Raw genomic sequence first — 19,666 nt, forward strand, 5'->3', positions numbered from 1 at the left:
TTTGAAACGTCCTGTCTTTGTATTAACCATTAATTATTTGCAACAAAGGAAAAAAAAAAAGCAGACTGTGTCTGAAGCAACACATTTGCCAAGCATGAGCTTTTATGGCATCTTGTAGAAATGTCGTTCTAATTCTTAAACTCTTCATCAACACCAGAAAGTAGTATAAAATAAAATTAAATGAAATTTTGATACACTACTGGAAATTGTAATTTTTTAGTATGTTATTTAATTGAGTGTCGTGGTCATTTTGTGAGCACCCTAGCACCCATTTTGTGATTGTAAAAAGAATGAGAAAATGTGTGTGTTCCGGTATTTAATTGAGAATAGGCACTAACATATGCCATATAATGAAGTGTGTTTTGTGATAAACACTGTGGTCAAATTTTATACTAATTTCTGTTGATATTTTCTCCTCGGCTTCCCATCCATCCCGGACTTGTCATTTTACTTGTAGTTCTAGAACTCTTATTTTGAGGAAACCAAACATTCATAGTAAAAACTTTTACTCTTTTGTTCATACAATGTGATTTGACTACCTTTTCCATTTATTTATTACCCAAGAAAGATTAACTTCAGATTTTTTATTAGTTCAAAATCACTTATATTTGTATGCATTGTATTTATCCCACACAATGAGTGCAAATGTGTTTTCCTACCCATTAGATTCTACAAATTAAAATGTAATCATGACCACATGATTTTTTGGTTTTTAATAAAGAAATTAACCTTGATATTTAAGTGTCAAATGTCATATTTAAATTATGTAGCTCTTCCATCATTATCCAGATAAAAATACTTTAAATGTATTATGTGATAACGTTATTTTCAGATTATTTATAGTATCCAGATCAAAACCTAGGTAGATCACTATGTGGATGACCACTGAAGTAAGGTATCCCAAAATCATTCCTGTTTTATGTAAAATGAAAGATTAGTTTTTATTGCAAGTTTGACAGAAGTTTTGGTAATTAAATATGAATAATACCAAAATAATATTACTTGGAATATTATGCATTTAAACACTTAAAAATATCAAAATATTCATTGCACCTAATGTATCACTTTCAAATATACATGCATATAAAATTCACATATATAAATAACTTCCTACTGAATAATAAGTATTACTAGGCAGTGGTTAAATCTATATGGTGTGAAGCCAAGTTTTCTGAAGAATATTCCTAAACCAACATGCATTTCTTTATCTATAAATTTGAACCACACTAATATTTACTCCACTGGTTTTAGATTCATATCAAGTAAATCATTCCTTATATTATGAAGTATGTTTGACAAATCTCCTATGGCTAAATATCAGAAGTTGCTAGTGAGTAAATGTCAGCTAATATTTATATATCTGGTTTTTAAAGTCAAACACACAAAAATAGTGCCAAAACATTAATTTAGGAAATGGATTTATGCAGGTTTATGTCTTTGGAGGTCACACATATTACAGATGTACTGAAATTTATATTTTAAATCCTCAGTGATTTATCACATCACATAACTTATTTAAACTGAGTTTTTCTCTTATGTTAAAATCACAGTGCTATAGAGGATAAATGTAGATATTATTAATTAAGATATAGAGATAATTTATATAAGGGGACACTTTATATTATTTTGACTAGTGTAAAATGACGTGGCAGTAAAAGATATATAATGTGAGTGTGTATGAAATATGGAGGTGTGTAAAGATTGTAGATAAAATTGATGAGTTAATTAACCTTGTTAATGAATTTTGGTAAATTTTGAATTTATTACAACATAAAGACTAATTTTCATTGTGAATGTGTGTACACTTCTCTTTCTCTCTCTCTCTCTCTCTCTCTGTGTGTGTGTGTGTGTGTGTGTGTGTGTGTGTGTGTTTGTGTGTACATCAGAGTAAAGATGTCTGGGGAGGCCAGGAGAGAGCATTGAATACCCTCAAGCTATAGTTACACTCAGTTATGAACCATCTGATGTGAGCACTGAGGACTTGAACTCAGGTCCCTTAGAACAGCAATGTATACTTTTACCTACTGAGACATCTCTCTAGCCCCTTGAAACATCATTAGTTACAATTGTTAAAAGGAGTCAGTCACTGGTCTGATCATCTAAGGACAACATGAAGTGTAGAACATCTTTAATTGGAATTACATCATTAAACTTACATGACATTAAGCATGTATTAGTTTTATTTTGTAGTATTAACTGAGTCTCCTTTACTCTCTATAATGGTACAGTCACCACACTGATTCAAAGAACAGAAGCACAGAATTTATCTGTGTATATTAGTTTGTTTAGGCTGATAGCAAAATACTACCAACTAAGCAGCCTGTAAACAACAGAAAGTTATTTGTCATCCAGGCCATATGAACCTTGACCAAGCTCAATTTGCTGCCTGAAAAAGACTTTCTTGCTGTTTTCATTCAGTGGAATAGATAGTGAGGTCTCTGGGCCTTTGCAGGGATACTAATTTTGTTCATGATTTCTCAGCTGACATGACCTATTATTGCCCAAATTCCCATCTCCAATCCTGATGCCATCATATTAGAATGTAGTTTCAACATGAGAATTTTAGAGAAGCATATGCAGTCTATAATAACCTCATCAGCTAATGCTTATTTTAATCAGCCTTGCAGTGCATATTTAAGATTTAGAACAAGGAAAAATTAGGAAATCTGCTTTACATACTCATTTAGAAATTTCCATCTTGGGGAAGAAAAATAAATAGACTGTTCTCACATGAGTATAACAAGAAAGAACTATTTCCTGAGATTTTATGCATGTTAAATAATAGCCAAGTGTTTATTCAAGAAAAGCCTGCTTTTTGGTGCAGTAAAAATGAGAGGTGAATTTTACCTCTCCAATTTGGGCATTAGGAAACTGTTAACTCAACTATTTAACCACACAAGAAACATTAAATTTGTTTTTCTTTGGATAACATTGAAAGTATGTAATGTAAATTTGTAGCAAATAAATTAAGAAGGTATAATAATTGTAGACAGTGGTATGCCACTTTAGCTCCAATGGTGATGAGTTATTAACTTCACACATATACACCTAATTATATGTTTATATATAAAGATATATGTGGGCATATATATATATATATATATGTTATAAACAGCTTTCTAAGATGTACATTCTCTAGATATGCTTTATGAGATGAGCGTATATGACTTACGTGAATAGTTATAATGCCCAAGCACAGTCCACAAGAGTAGCAGCAAAGCTTAGGACCCTTTAACCAAAAACAGACAAGTAAAATGAAGACACTGGAGAAACAGGTAATGGGATTAAAAGTTAGGTAGATGCCAAACAGTGCATGGATTTTTAAGCTAAGATCAAACACTTAGGTTTAATTCCAAAGGGGAAAAAAAAGAGGCAATTAAATATTTTTAAGCAAATAGGCACTAACGGTAACTATTTGTTGTGACATCAATTATTCATCTATGAGAAAGTACATCATGGATCACAGAGGTTAAATCTAGTGGGATAATTAAGGGTCCTTTCAAATATGCAGAAGGGAACTAGTATAACTTAGAGATATGCTGCTGAAGAACACAGAAACAGGTCTGTAGACCAAAGGCCTGTTTTGGAGGCTGAGCCAACAGAAACTGATGTGTGTAAATCTATTCTGTATATTTGATTTGAGAAAACTAATCCTAAATGAGGAAAATGTACTTTGGCCTAGGTAAATGATACAATATTAGCATTACACATCAATTAATGGAAAATAGAGGCATATGACTCAAGAGAGTGAAAAATACAAGGAACATAAAATCATTTACTCTCATAGATTCATAAAACACTCTTGCAATCAGTAGGAATGGAGGAGTGATTCGATATTGTAAAAGTAAAATTAATTATTCATACATTGTTAATTATTTAAAAGGATTTTTACTTAAGTCATTATATAATAGTGAGACTTTGTCCCAATAACCAGAACATAATATAATCAACAAAAGTAGCTTTATAGTCCAGTGACAATACAAAAGGCTTCTAAACACCCTGCCTGGAGCTTAGAAAAGACTAACCAATGTAAGTCTTTCTATTTGCTTCTTTATTTAATAAGGATTAATTGCAATAAGCACATAATTTACATTGTAAATGCCTATATATTGGAGCTAATTATGACATTTTTGTCCTACAAGGCAGACTCACCACCTAAGTAAGAGATGTTAAAATTGTCTCTCCATTGAGTTACAATATTTGTTTTCTGAATGTTTAGTTTTGTGAGTTATGTATATATTCTAAAGACTAGTTCTCTGTGGGATGTGTATTTTGTTTATATATTTTTTTTCCATTCTGTACTCTGCCTCTTCACCTAATTGCCAGTTTCTTTTGTTTTACGCGTGCCTTTTAATTTCATGAGGTCCTATTTGTCAGTTGCTACCATTGTTCTATGGGTGATCAGTCCTATATAAAATTTCTTACCTGTGACTATATCTTGAAGTATACCCTCTACTTTTTACTCTAATAATTTCGGCATATAATTTCTTTAAACAGAGTTCTAGATTTGTTTGCAGTTGCATTTTGTGAAATATAAGCGATAGGAATCCAGTTTCATTCAGTTGATACCCACTTTAACCAGCACCAGCTATTAAAATCAGTGCCTATTTTAAGCATCTTTGTCAAAGGTAGGTATCCATAGTTTCCAGGGAATGATATCTAAGTCCTCGATTCTGTTTCTCTCCCTATAGTCTTCTTATTGCCCAGGGTTACTTTGGCTATCTTTGACCACATTCTTCCATGGAAATTTTAAGATTATTCTTTATATATCTACGAGGAACGACGTTGGAATTTTTATTGGAAATCCATCGAATCTTTAGAATGATTTCAGTGGCCATTTTATCAAAATAAATTTTTCTGATCCATGAGAAACAAATAATCAAATTTGAAAGTGAACCATAGAACTAAACAGAGAGTTCTCCAAAAAAAAAAAATGATGTAAAGTTTTCATGATCACTTTACAAAGGATTCAACATCATTGGCCCGTCAGGGAAATGAAGACTATAACCACTTTCAAATCTCACCTCACTCAGGTGGAATGGGCATCATCACACCAAATGTTGATGTGGATGTGGGTAATGGGGGTGGTGAAATATTTAATCAGGGAGAGGATTGTATGGGAGACAATGGGAGAAAGAGGAGGATTAAACAAATCAGAAACGATGGGAAAGTCCACATGGAAACCTACTATTTCACAAACCAATTTAAAAATAGTTATACAAATGACTTTTAAACAGATGTGATACTTTGAATGGCAAGATTGCAGTCTTAGAAGCAATCGGCTAATGGACGGAGATTCCAGTGCAGGTTTTTGATACCCTAGGAGCTGTTGGGCTACAAAGTCTGAGAAGACTACAAATTTATACAAACCCTTGCCATTCTTCGTGGGCATGCAACAGAGTTACATAATAAGACCCCATTGCTGAAAACACCAATAGTTTGGTTGTAAGACAAAAAAAAAAAAACCTGTTTGGAACTGACCAGGAAATTTCTTCCATTACTCTCTGTCTTGTATTCAGCTGAAACGTGCTACACAGGTCATCAGGGGTCTTTCTGACCCAGGTCTAACCCTGCATGACACAATGCAACCTGTTTTGCAAGTCGTGCCTATCTGTGCAATATGGCCTGCCCATTATGAAAGTAAGGAATTGTTCTATGATTGTACTCAACAGAAGGAACCCATACCTGGTTCTATTACCCAGTCAAAAACCCATGCTTCTGTAGGTTTTGAGCCCTAAGGGAACTTATTGCTGATACTTATCTAAACAGACACAGAACACTGACTAAACTATTACACGTTTGTTAAAACAATTTCCAAAATATGTTATTAAATTTAAAAAAAAAAAAACTGAAACAAAATCAGAACGACATCCGGGCCAGCCACCCAGCTACACAGCCAGACACAGAGTAAGAAATAACTAAAGGTATACAGAAATAGAGAAATGTAAAAGTCCAAAGGCAAAAGCTAGACACGATAATTTAAGTTAAGTAAAGCTGGATAACAACAAGTCAAGCTAATGCTGGGCATTTATAATTAGGAAAAAAAAAGGATAATGAAAAAGACCCAACTTGTGAATAGTTTATCACTCTTGTGTAACAAAAGGTAAAACTATCAGAATGAACTTCTATTACTTAGAATATGTGTAAAGAAATTGCGAAACTACATTGAAAGTAATGGCAGTGTTTACCTGTGTGGTTATCAAAACAAAGAAACAAATACTCTGTGTAATTTTTATTTTATTAGTAATTTTTAATAATATTTAATTAATAATTTTATTTATTAATAAAATGCCTATTTTATTCCTTGACAAATTTAAAGACATATGTTAATACTACCAACCACTTTCACCCCCAACCTCTCCCAGACCCTTCCACCCCTGCCTCTTCCTTAAAAATCTTCCTCAAATTCACGTCTCTTCAGTTTGTTTTATGATCCACTGTGTACATCTGGGTGACCATGTCGTTGGAGTTACATGATGGTGCTTTGTGGAATCGGCTGTGGGCATACAACAGTGGTTCTCCCTCTCCCAGAATCCGCCAGTAGCCGATATTTCAGCCGTAAGGAGTAGGGCCCTCTGATGCTTCCTGTTATATAACAAACTTTCGACAGAGCAAGTTTTGTGCAGGCCCAGTGCAAGTAACTGCTGTTGTTTTGAGTTCATGATTTCAATGCTACCTGAACCTTAAAGTGAGTGTTGTAAGTGTTCCGTTTATTGCTGAGCCCTCAAGGATCACTTATTCCTAGCCCTGTGGAAAGTCACAAGTCTCAGCATTAACCACTATTCACTGCAAAGAGAGGCTCTCTGATTAAGGCGGAGAGTAGCATTTCTCTATGAGTATAAGTAAAGATATGTGGAAGGCGGTTTGATGCTCTGGTCGGTTTAGTCACATAAAAGTATCAAATTCCCCCTTGTGTCTATGACCTTCCAGCCATAGTTGTTAAGTGGGCTTGTGGTAACCATCACAGATTCCCTCATGTGAAGTGCTCCTCAAGCCTGACCAGGGAGTACTTGATTTCACCACAACAGTTGTGTCACAGTTACACAGGGGTGCATGTCTAGCACACTAATTGTTTCTGTCATTGGAGTTGGTTCAGACCACTAACACCTTTTTTCCCCACTAGCTGCTTATGTTTATACTTATAGACAAAAGTCTATTATCAGCCTTAATCAGCAAGGTCTCTGTAGTGGGCAAGGATAATGGCAGAAACTCATAGCTGCCCATGATGTAAAGAATAAGATAAGATTAAGGCTTAGTCTTGGCTACATGTTTTACCACTCTCTCCAAGGTTCAGGAAACATTATAGAAGAATGGCCGTGGAATGCCACATTCTAGGCACGACACTGACACTACAATCATGAATTCCCAACTGTCATTACTGGGATTAGGCATGACAAGACTGGTTCTGTCACCAGTCAATCGTGGATAGTAAAAGGGATCATAGGGCCATACACTTCCCTGCTGTATTATTACTTAAATATTCTAGGATGGGGAAGTCACAGTCCTCAGTTGTATACTCACATTTGAGACAAAAGGGTTCTAGTGGATATGTCTAATGGCAGGTCAGACTGAAAACCTTTGTTAAAATCAAGAGTCACATATTCATAATAAACTTTTTCATGTGTATATGATATGTTGAAGAACAAATTTAATATAAATCTCCATTTCGGTTGGAATGTATGTATATTTACCAAAAGAAAGACTAGCAGCTCACTCAGCAGATGGCTCACTGAATTGCATGAACGAAAGCACTCACCCAGATTCAGGATACAGAGTGGAGAAGACCTCTTTAAGTGATTTGGCATGTGTCACCCAGACCTGAGCAGTGCTGATCATAATCATAAAGACACAGTCCTCAATACCAGGAAAACTAACATTGAAATCCTATGAGATCAACATCTCTAAAGTATAACATTTCTAAAGATCAGAGTATCAAAAGTTACAATCTTGAGAACTTAATCTTATAATCCTAAGAGTCCAAATCTCAAAAACCAAACTGGCATTTTTTAAAAGTTACATAAGGTGTCGAAAGCCAAATCCTGTGGAAAGGATTACTGTGTTTTCAATTGTGCCAAGTTATTCAGTCTTATGCTACTGCTACTCCTTCATGCAGAAGACCATGTCTCACTTCACAAAAACATCTTCTGCAAGGATAAAGACAACTGAACAAGCTCAGTGACCTTCTGAACCATGTTCTTGTTGATGACGATATTTGGCCAGAGTTCCCAAACACAATAACTAGTGAAACGTGAAATTTTCTTAGTTGTAAACTTGAGTGGGGAAGAAAGTCTTTTCATGTCACTAAAATAAGTACAAAATGCATCACATATTGTGCCTTAAATAGTGGTAGGCACTTTTAAAATTGTCTCCAGTATTATTTTTAATTGAATAGACAAAATGATTATCCTCTTTTAATCTAAAAAAGTGGGGGGGCATAATAAATACTTGAAATTGGTGGGGTATTGAAGGTTTAATGGAATAATCAAACCAAAATGACAGATTTGGAATTAGGTTGTTTTAAGGCTTCTGAAAGTAAATTCAAAAGCACAAGTAGTATGTTTTATTTATTCAAATTAGCCTAATACATTTGTGAGGAATTTCAGAATTTGAATTGGCTACATTATGACAATACCCAATAAATAAATAAATAAATAAATAAATAGATAAATAAATAAATAAATAAAATCATTGGTACTTATTGGAGAGGTATATTTCTATACTCCAGGGCAATTATAAGGCCCATCAGATTATATAATAAAATTCTAATTCAAAAGTCAATAAGCACCATATCAAAACAATTTCTTTTTTCTAATTCATTCCGTTTTATGAAATTCAAAGATATATTAAAGGAATTAAAGTCACATTGTTGATTTGTGAAAAAAAGGTATGTGTGTACTAGACAATATCCATAAAATGGTGGTGTTGGTTTTTTTATACATTTTAGTGTGTGTGTGTGTGTGTGTGTGTGTGTGTGTGTGTGTATGTGTGTGTGTGCATGTGTGTGTGTGCCATGGTACTAGTACAGGTCAGATGACAACTTTCAAGAGTCATTTCTGTCTTTCAACAGCATGAGTTATAGAGATCAAACTCAGGTCATTAGATTGGGTGGCAAGTGTCCTTCCTCTTTGAGCAATCTCACTATCCCACAGTGTTATTTTATTTATAGCATTATACAGCATTAGCAGTAAGACATGGTTCCAATCCTATACAAATTTTTCATTAGACTAAAACTACAAATAAAATAAATATTTTAAAATTTTATTATGATATTAATATAGAACCATAATGAAAAAAGAAAATAAGTAGAGTCCTGTTTTATTTATCATGTTAATGCCATAATGGAAAAAATTTGGATCCCACTGTACATCATCTACATCTGGCATATTCAGATCTTCCATTACAGCAAGACAAAGCTTAGTTTCTTTGAGAATTCAAGAATGATTTCCTATTTTAAAAAGGAAGACATGCCTATGACCCAGGGAGCATTATGGAATGACACAAGAAGAATATAAGGGCCAGAGTTTCAGAAAGTCTTGTGTGATTGTGTTTCAGAAGCTACAACCACAGAGTCTAAAATGACAACACCAATAGATTAGACATACCAAAGTGGATGAAGAAAAGCCCATGAGGCAACCACCACACACAAAGAACTCAAGCCACTGAGGAAAGCCACTGAGAGGTAGTGTTCCCTAGGGAATAGGACAGCAATTGGTTGTCCAATACCAAAAGGTCGTCCCTGAAAACGTACATACAAGTAACATTATACAGCTTAAACATGCTATATTAATAATATAGATGTATATACATGCAAAAGCAATTAGTGAAGAAAAAGAGGTCACGAATTTGAAGGAGAATATCGAAGGTTATATGGGAAGTTTCAGAATGAGGACAGAGAAGGGAGATACTCTGTAATTATATCGTAATAAAAACAATATGCTTTGTCATGTTGCTAAAATGCAAATCATATGAGTTAACATTCTTTACCCATGTTTGTGTGCCTGTGTATCTACCAAAGGGCTTTTCTCTTTCTTTCTTTTCTTTTTTTTTTTTTTTTTGGTTTTTCGAGACAGGGTTTCTCTGTGTAGCTTTGCGCCTTTCCTGGAACTCACTTGGTAGCCCAGGCTGGCCTCGAACTCACAGAGATCTGCCTGGCTCTGCCTCCTGAGTGCTGGGATTAAAGGCGTGCGCCACCACCGCCCGGCTGCTTTTCTCTTTCTTTAATTGAACATCACACAAATCATCACACAGGGAGGAATTAGGGACACTTTATAGAAATCTTTAACACAGCACAAAAGGGATCAAATCACTGACCCAAATAACAAATAACCCAATTCTTTCAAGTAATAATATTCACATGTTGCATCCAAAATTTATGGTGGTTATTAATTTTTTAAAATTACTATCTGACTATTTTTGCTGTTACCATAGTATACACACAGATATACATGCGTTGTTCCTTGGGTCAGGAACATAAAGAAGAATATGTTTTAAAATTATGTTTATGCATTAATTTAGATGCAAAATGTGATTGCATAAAAAAAAAAACTAAAGCAAGCTTTCTTTGGTCACTGCATTGAAGGCAGTTTAAACAAAGAGGGTGGTAGCACAGTGGGATATCAATCTTAAGTCTTAAGTGACCTCAAGATCTATTATTAACTCTGGCTATGAGCTTCAGCAAACTTTCCACTCTCTTTGAATGTAGGAGATATTTTCAAAATCATGTGTTACCATGAAAATTATTGCTTAAGCATATGGGAAATATTTCACATTTAATCATAATAACATATATCATTATTTTTTATGTATACTAATCATTATACTTTCTACAGAGTTATAGAATGTTGAATTCATTCCCTTTGAAACCAGGAAAAAAACAACTTACTTCACATTCTGTAAATACAGTAAATAATGAAATAAATTGATAAATAAACACCAGACAGGCATTAAAAATAATTTGTCATCTAAGAAGAAGATAAGCAATCATGAACTCCAAGAAGATCTGCATATACATTATTAAGCTTAATAACGTGTTTCTTCAAAGTGTGGCACATGAGCGTAGTTGTTTTAAATTTTTACATTTATAACAAGAATGAAATAAAAGAAAATAATTTTTATAATACCATTTATAATAGTATGCCAAGCACTGACATTTGTAAATAGGGCTGATAAAATTATTTTGACTTATTTTAGAGAAAAATGTGAATTATAAAACAGAAATTAAAGTAATAAGTAATTAGGACCTGTAAAATGTTAGATGAAGAAAAGCAAGCACAAGAAATTTCCACATTCTGATCCACTTCAGCATTCTCACAACACACTTAGAATTTACATTTTATCATTGTTTTGTTATCTTCTCGTGATAATTTTAAAAACCCACAGAATTTTAATAACATCTAAGACATGCATGTTGATTATTACAGTTCATAGACCCGATCTGCCAGATGTTATTTTAAATCTATGTAAAATATTTTATGTTTAAAAAAATACATAGAAATTTGATGAAATGAGAATCCCAGGGAAGTGTATAGATTTTTTTTAACCAAAAGTGGCTGTGCTGGAAGGAAAATGTGTGCTTTTTTCCAGATGCTCTTGTGTTTTCAGATTTCAATACGAGGAGAGGGAACATTTGAAGAGTACTTCAAAAATTACACAAAAGTGTATTCTATTTGTTAATAGATTAAACATGAAAAGGCAAGGAATAAACTCTAATAATATGTAACAGAATTGTAATTTTGTAGTAGGAAACCTCCAAATGAGAAAACAAAACCTGTAAAGACATAAAGATACAGTATTTGCTGTACTAAATTGATAAACTGCTCAAATAATACAATAAATCAAAATGACTCTACCAAAACATTTAGTAGCACTAATCAAGGAAACCAAAAATTCTCACAGAAGAGGATGGTTTTAGACCTGAAGAAGAAAGTATTCACAATAAGACATGTTCATCTCATAGTATCAAAGCAATGCAAAACCTCATGGGGAGATATCAAAATGACATAAAAGTCAAGTAAAGATACCTAACATTGATCAATGTTGGGCAACCCTGCTTTGGCAATGTGACCAGGCCAACCATTATCAAGGTAAGTCATCTGGACATTGTACACCCTAGACAGGGTGGGATATGACTGCAGTTTTCCTTCTGTAGACTTCTTTCCTAAAACTATTATCCTATATATAATCATGAGAAAGCTATCTGGTAAACTCAAAGTAAGGGACATAGTATCATACATGTCCCTCTTTTCATACATTTCTATATAATCACAAATGAGGAAATTCTGAGAATAGGATTTCCATCTACAGTGCTTAAAGGGGCACAATAACTAAATATGTGGTACTCTGGATGAGATCCAATATCATTTTACAATGCTCAGAGACGAAAAATCCTATAATGTTTAATTATGTTTTGGGAATGACAAAGAACTACGTTTGCAGTACCTTTGTTTAGCAAACTTTGGTCACATTCTTGGAGACAAAGGCAGGAGGAAGCCTTTAAAAGCAAAAGGGAGATAAATCACAGAAGATAACAATACTCATTGTTAGAGATCCCTTAGGCATTGGTTCTTGCGCATGAATGGCCATGGCTTTGCTAGACAAGTGTTCTCTCCATAGACGCTTCTCTGAACTGCTGCCCTCTTAAAAAATGGTGAAAAGATAAACCTGTTACAGAAACCTATACATACATGAAAGGTATTCAAAGCACGGCCTTGCGTGTGGTGAAAGAAAGTCTCCTTTGGACATTAGAAAGTCTTTAACAAAGTTCCTGTCTTAGGTAAACATGAACTACACCAAGTATTAACTTCCCAGTTAATTTTGTCTGGGTCTGATGTGAATTATTTCATCTTGGTCTTATCAACTTTCACACATGAGCAAGGCATTGTAGGTCATTTGTGTGTTCATGGTTTTTGGGAGACAAATAAAAGATAAAATTGGATCCAATTTAAGTCCAGCCTGAGTAACAAACAGTAGTTAGTAGTTACAAGACAGTCTGCTCTGTATATCTGAAACCATGATGGTGAAAGTGGAAAGTATGAAAATTTATAAATAAGTTTCTTTTATAATATTGATGTGTTAGTTGTGATATATAGCTTATTTCATATAACAAAGATTTAAATAACATCATATACCGGACAGAGTGTATATAACAACTATTTTTTCTGTAAACTAAAAATGATTTATAATAAATGTTTATTCTAATTTGGTGTCCATGATACCATTTATATAAAATCAGTTGAAATTGAACTGTGGTATTTATTTATGCCTGGTTGAATGTTAGATATGAAGGAGAGAAAATAGAGATTTTCTTAAAGTTAGTAATCTTATGAAAAGGGTACAGAAAGCAGTTGGAAGATGGAATGAACTAGCCCACTTGGATATGGGTAATGATTTCTTTTTAATTTTTAACATTTATTTAGTTATTTTTATAATTAATTTGTGCGTGTGTGTGTGTGTGTGTGTGTGTGTGTGTGTGTGTGTGTGTGTGTGCGCGATAATGAGATCATGTGGCTTCAACATGCATACCTTTGTGCCTGTGCATGGTGCCTTGTGTGTATATTATGTTAGATGATAATCTGTGGGAGTCAGTTCTCTTTTCCAGTGATAATGTTTTTCTGAGGATTGAAATAATGCCATTAAGGCTTAGAGCCAAACTCCCTTATCCACTTAGTCATCTCATCAGCCTATGATTTAGCTCTTGACCTCCATAGTAGTAACATTATTTGTTTCATAGTAAAGAAAAATAGCTGTATCTTTTTGTATGCCTCTCTACATTTGTGTCTTAAATGCAGGGTATACATAATGACTTCACACACACACACACACACACACACCCTATAAAAATGCTGTTAAAATAGTAAAATAACACTAAGTACACAGTGGATAAGCTTGGCAAACACTATAATTCAAGACTGGGGAAAAACCCAGCCACAATCAGTGGTAAGGCAAGGTAATAACTCGTACAGTTGTAATATGTAATGTGGATATTACTCTGCCTCTGATTTTTCTCTTCTAAACCCCACAATTCCTGTTTAATTCTGAGAAAACATAAAACAAGTTAAAATAGAAGGACATTTAAAAAAATGTCCTAATGGTACTTTTTGGCTGAATATCTGTCTATTTCATCTACAGGTCTGTCTGTCTTCTGTCTATCCACATAAAAAGAATGGTGCACCTTGAGGTGTGATAAGATTCCAGCAAAGGATTTCTATCTATGATGATACATCTGAATTTTTCCAGGCACTATATCACCAACAGCAGAGGGCTGTGTGGGAAGTGTAGTTTTAAATGTCTTCCAGAGTAATCCTGCCTTCTCACTCAAGAGTTAAAAGGTGAGAGTATATCACACAAGGCACTAAACAAGATTATAAAATGCAAGTTTGGGAACTTCCTTAGGTTGAGGAGGCAGAGATTATCTAAACTGGATTCAAGATTGGAGTACCAAAGTTGGAATAAATAAGATTCATTGCATAATTTTGGCAAGATTTTAAGGCAGGGAAGTTCTAATTTATGTGTAAGCAAAATCTTTTTGTTTGTATTTATTAAATTTACCTCATAAAGTTTGTCTGTATTGCATATAATAAAATGTATTTCAGCTTAAGATATAGTAATATGCACAGATACAAAAATTCAAAAGGAATACTCGATGCTGAATTTTCAGTTTTTTTTCTCTTGCAGAAAGCATACACTAAGAAAAATCCCAGGATATTAGATCTATATTTAATTACTTTCAAATACAAATACTGAAGAATTCTAACAACTTTGTCTTACATCTATATTCTTATAGATATTTGCATTTTCTGCTTTTTAAAGTCATTTTAAGCATCATAATTCATATGCCATGATAAATTGTTTTTAGCAAATTAGATTTCTCAGATCTTCCCAAAGTTTTATCATTTTGAAAGTTAGTTTTCATTAAGTTGAAGATAACCTGAATCGCTTGTTAATTTTTTTATGTGTATATGTGTATGTGTCTGTGTGTGTGTGTGTGAGAGAGAGAGAGAGAGAGAGAGAGAGAGAGAGAGAGAGAGAGAGAGAGAGAGAGAGAGAGAGAGAGAGAGAGAAGGGGAAAGGGAGAGGGGGGAGAGGGAGGGAGATAGGGGAGGGATATGACTAAATCTCAGACTCACATGGAATTAACTAAAAATTAATTTTAAGAAGTTAGTTTTGATGGCATGTTTTTATGGTCTTAATGAACACCAACTGATTTGTGTGTTAGGGGAGGCAGAACATAAAATGTTTGCTCTCTACCTGGATTTCAGTAGGTCACAGCTTTCAGTACAGCACTGTCAATGACCCAGGTAGATTTATTCCCTCACAACTGTAGGGAAAGGTCTTCGATTGTGTTTATAAACTCCCCTGCACATAGATATACTGAGCTATGAGAACAGATAAGATTGCCCAAGAACAGAAAATAAAAATGGCCAGAAAGCCCTATGTATGGGCAAAGCTGTGAAGAAAGCCATACCTTAGAGTCAAAAAATTGGGTACAGAGTTGAAGTAGGAAAAGAGCAATTGTTACAGACAATTTGACATCTGATAAACTCAGAGAAATTATTTTGAGAAAGAGGAAGATGCATGCCAACTCTAAAGTTAGGAGTTCAAATAGGACGAGAAGTAAAAAGCAATCACTCAATTTAGCAATGTGATGTTCTTGACAATTGGGGTCAGAGCACGTTCAGTGCCCTCACAACCTACTGAACTAGGTAATGAAAGACTGGAAAAATAGTGAAAGTGAAGGAAATTGAGCTATCAATATCAGTGAGAATATATTTTATTGCTTGCACATTTTTTAGAGTGGTGATGTAGCGGATGGGTCAAGTTGGCCACATCTCTGACGGAATGGTGATGGTCAAAGAAAAAAATGTCCTCTATATGTGTGTTTAGGAGAACTAGTCAGATAGGATTCTAGAAGGTTCATTGACAATATCTGTGATCTTGGTCTAGCATGACATCATCATTTGTCATGGATTGATCTTTGAAGTAGAAACAAAGAGTGTGGAAATACCCTCACCAGTGAGCGAAGAAATAAACATTATCTGAGAAGTGAAAAAGCAAACTTCTGATGAGATGAAATATGGCCTAGACTGTTTTAAAATCTTTTTGAGGTTTGACATACATTTTATTAGTTTCAATTCTACATGCTTATTTTCTAAACATTAAGGGTTCCCAAGCAAGCAAAAAGAAAATAACTCCTTTAGCCAAGGTAGAAATATGTGGATAATTATAAGAGAAAACCTCTTTTTTTTATTTTTTTTTTTTTTGTTTTTTTTGTTTTTTCGAGACAGGGTTTCTCTGTGTAGCTTTGTGCCTTTCCTGGGACTCACTTGATAGCCCAGGCTGGCCTCGAACTCACAGAGATCCGCCTGTCTCTGCCTCCCGAGTGCTGGAATTAAAGGCATGCGCCACCACCGCCCGGCCAATAATTATAAGAGAAAACCTCTTACACTTGATCATAAACCCTAACGTATATAAAGAAGGCAATGGAAACTAAGATTGAGAGCCGATGGCAGAGTTGTTGTGTTTAAATTTAATACTAAATATCGAAAAGACAAGCACCTCCAAACCATCTTACTATTCCACATATGGGGAAATATGCTTACTAACTTGATGTTTCCAGAACATCAGTGCAAAACCCATTACTATTTAAATATCTCTGCTCCATTCCATTTAGATGGTGCCCAAATACAACTTAAGCCATTATTTGAGCAGATGTATCCATACAAACCTATTGTAGATTTTTATCCATTGAAGGGAAAATTTACATTCATGAAACATGTCCAGCACCGCCTGGTGTTGAACAAATAGGGCATGGATGGGTGTAGGGTTGCTAAATGGAAAAAAAATAAGGGCTATTTGGAATCTTTTCTGTAGAGAAATTTTTGTCAGTCAAGAGGAAGATGCCAGCAAGTATTGGAATCAAACACTGTTGTTGTGGACGTAGTTTTAAAGATTAGCTTTTTGCTAGTAGTGAGAGCTGTATTAAAAGTCATAATATTGCTAAAATAATGTTTGATTTGGAGCAGCCCTTCTTAATTTGCTACTATTCTCTCAGTTGGGGCATTGATCATGGTATAATTGCAGCTCTTTTTGTTTCCGATTGTGTGTTCCCATTTATTTTTTCTACAGGCAGCTTTCAGCCACATGGATAATTATATCTAATTTCATGAGTCTCAGATTCAAGACTGTGAGGACTAAATGGGATCTTTTGTTTTTTCCATGTTTCGTCCTTGCTTACTCTCTCTCGTGAATCAAAAATTTCAATGGAAAATTAGTTGTTCATTTCTAAAAGATACTACTTCATATAATAAACCTAATATAGTCTCAAGTCTGGTGAAAATATTATTTTATAGAAAGCATTGGTCACTGAGTCTACTTCCATGCTAGTAGACAAATGGCTGTAATATTTCTAATACCATTAAATAAAGTATTATCAGATGTTTACGTAGATTTTGAAAAAGACAACTGCGCAGGGCATTTTTAAATAGTTCCCTGTTGTCTGCTCAGTCTTCATAAAAACAAATACAAGACGCATATTTAGAGGAGATATCTGCACATATGGACTTAGTGCATATGTCATTCTATAAAATTACTGTCAAAATGCAAGATGAGAATTACCAGAAAAATACATCAAAATTATGGTTTTTTTTTTTTTGAAAAAGTTAGTTATCACTCCCAGGCTCCAGTGCAGTCAGTCCAGAGCTTCCTGGAAGCGAGAACAGCAGGAGCCAGCTAATGAGGCAAGTCACCCGTTATCATCACTGTGCTTAGCCTGATTTGGTTATCTGAATCAAAATGACAGACTCAGGAGGAAGGCTCCTGGGAACTTGACTGAAAATGTTATGTTGATGTAACCATGCATTGATCAGTCTGGTGGAGTGATTCTTAGTCTCCATGCCAACAAGAAAAAGAAACAAAAAAAAATACTGGGTGAAAGGGCATGCTTTAAGAAAACGGATATTGGGCAAGATATTTTCTTTTGAAACAGGCTGAGTTAAACATTGAAATAAGCTTCATGCCCTGACCAACTCAGGGCTTCTCAACACATAAGAGGTTTTATAAAGTAATTTCAGCTTGTCAGGAACAATTTTCCTCTTTCCCTTTAGGATTACTTATAACTTTAGCTTTTGCAACTATAACCCGTGTTATTGGCAGCCTATTAACTTTATTCCACTGTGAAAGCAGAAAGAATTAACTCTTTCGGTCCTCTCCCAAATCCACTATAGACAGCTGTTTTTAAAGTGTACTTGACAGGTATGTGATTAAGAGGCTTGGTAACGATGTACTAAAAATAATAAAAGATGTAAATCACCTAAGGGGAATGGGAGCTATTGACAAATTGCTGTAACTCTTGGTCTTCACTGGGAGAAAGGTTTATATTTATTTATTTATTTTTAAGTCAGATAGTTAGATTTTTCTTTCTTCTAATAGAGGAACTAGCAACAATCCAAACAATGTTAAGGGTACAGTAAAAGCCATGCATGGGGAAGAAGTTATCTTTCTAAAGATAGAAAAAATAATCACACAAACCTTATTCTATCAAAGATAGGAATAGTGAAGATGGCTTATAACAGAGAGGGTTTTATAGTGTTTGACATACCAATTTCCATCACAGGGCATAAACAGAACAAAGAAGAGATACCACCCACACATATTCTTCCATTTGACATATCAGGTTTATTTTCTGCTCATGGGTAGAAATGCACAAAACATATCTAACAACTTCCTTGAAGTTTTTTAGGTTGATTTGGTTATCACATTGTGATTTAACACTTTTCAGAACTGGTCTAATTTAATGTTAAAAAAAGAAAAAACCCCAAACCCTTTACTTTCTGACTTTTTTAAACAGCCTCTCCACGTTACCCAAACAAGTGCCCAGCTGTATAAAGGAATGAAATAAGAGCCTGCAGGAAGCCAAAATCCCAATTTTAACCACATGCTGGATAGTAAGAGAATTTATCTATTGCCTCCAAGGTTTTTCCTTCCATTTAAATGGGAATGTTGCTTTGCTCCTGATTTTTGCCCCCCCCCAGGCTATTTTAATATTTATTCCATGCTGAGAACAGGTACAGTGTTAAGCATGAGGAGTCCACCTATTACCATCTTATGGTTGTTTGAACAAGAAATGTTCCCATAGGCTCAGGTTTTTGAATACCTGGATAACAGTGCTTTGAGGGAGGTTCTAGAATCTTTAGGATGTTGAACCTCGATGTTTCCATCACTGAGGGCAGGGTTTGAGGGTTTGAGAGTTGGTAGCCACACTCAATTTCCTGTTCTGCTTTTCTGCTTCCTAAACATGAATGAAAATACAATCAGTTAACAGTCTGCTCATGTTGCCACACCTCCAGGCTGTAATGGACTCTTTCCCTTTGGAAGTGTAAGCTAAAATTAACCCTCCCTTTTAAAGGTGGTTTTGTTAGGGTATTTTATCACAATAGAAAAGTAGCTAATACAACTTACCTTCTAGACACAATCCAGAACAGGTTCATAGAGTTTATGACTTGCAAAGCTTTTTGCAATGCAGGGATCTCCAGCCATTCTCTAATTAGCTCAAAAAGTATTCTGGAGAAATATCAGGGGGATGAATGATCTACACAAAACTGAGCACATGGTAAGGGAGCTTGGTTGATTTATACTGCTCTGTATCCTGATCTAAGCACAAGTGTTTTCA

This window comes from Peromyscus californicus, unplaced genomic scaffold, assembly GCF_007827085.1.
Source record: "Peromyscus californicus insignis strain IS unplaced genomic scaffold, ASM782708v3 Scaffold_22__1_contigs__length_63687245, whole genome shotgun sequence".
NCBI lineage: Eukaryota > Metazoa > Chordata > Mammalia > Rodentia > Cricetidae > Peromyscus > Peromyscus californicus.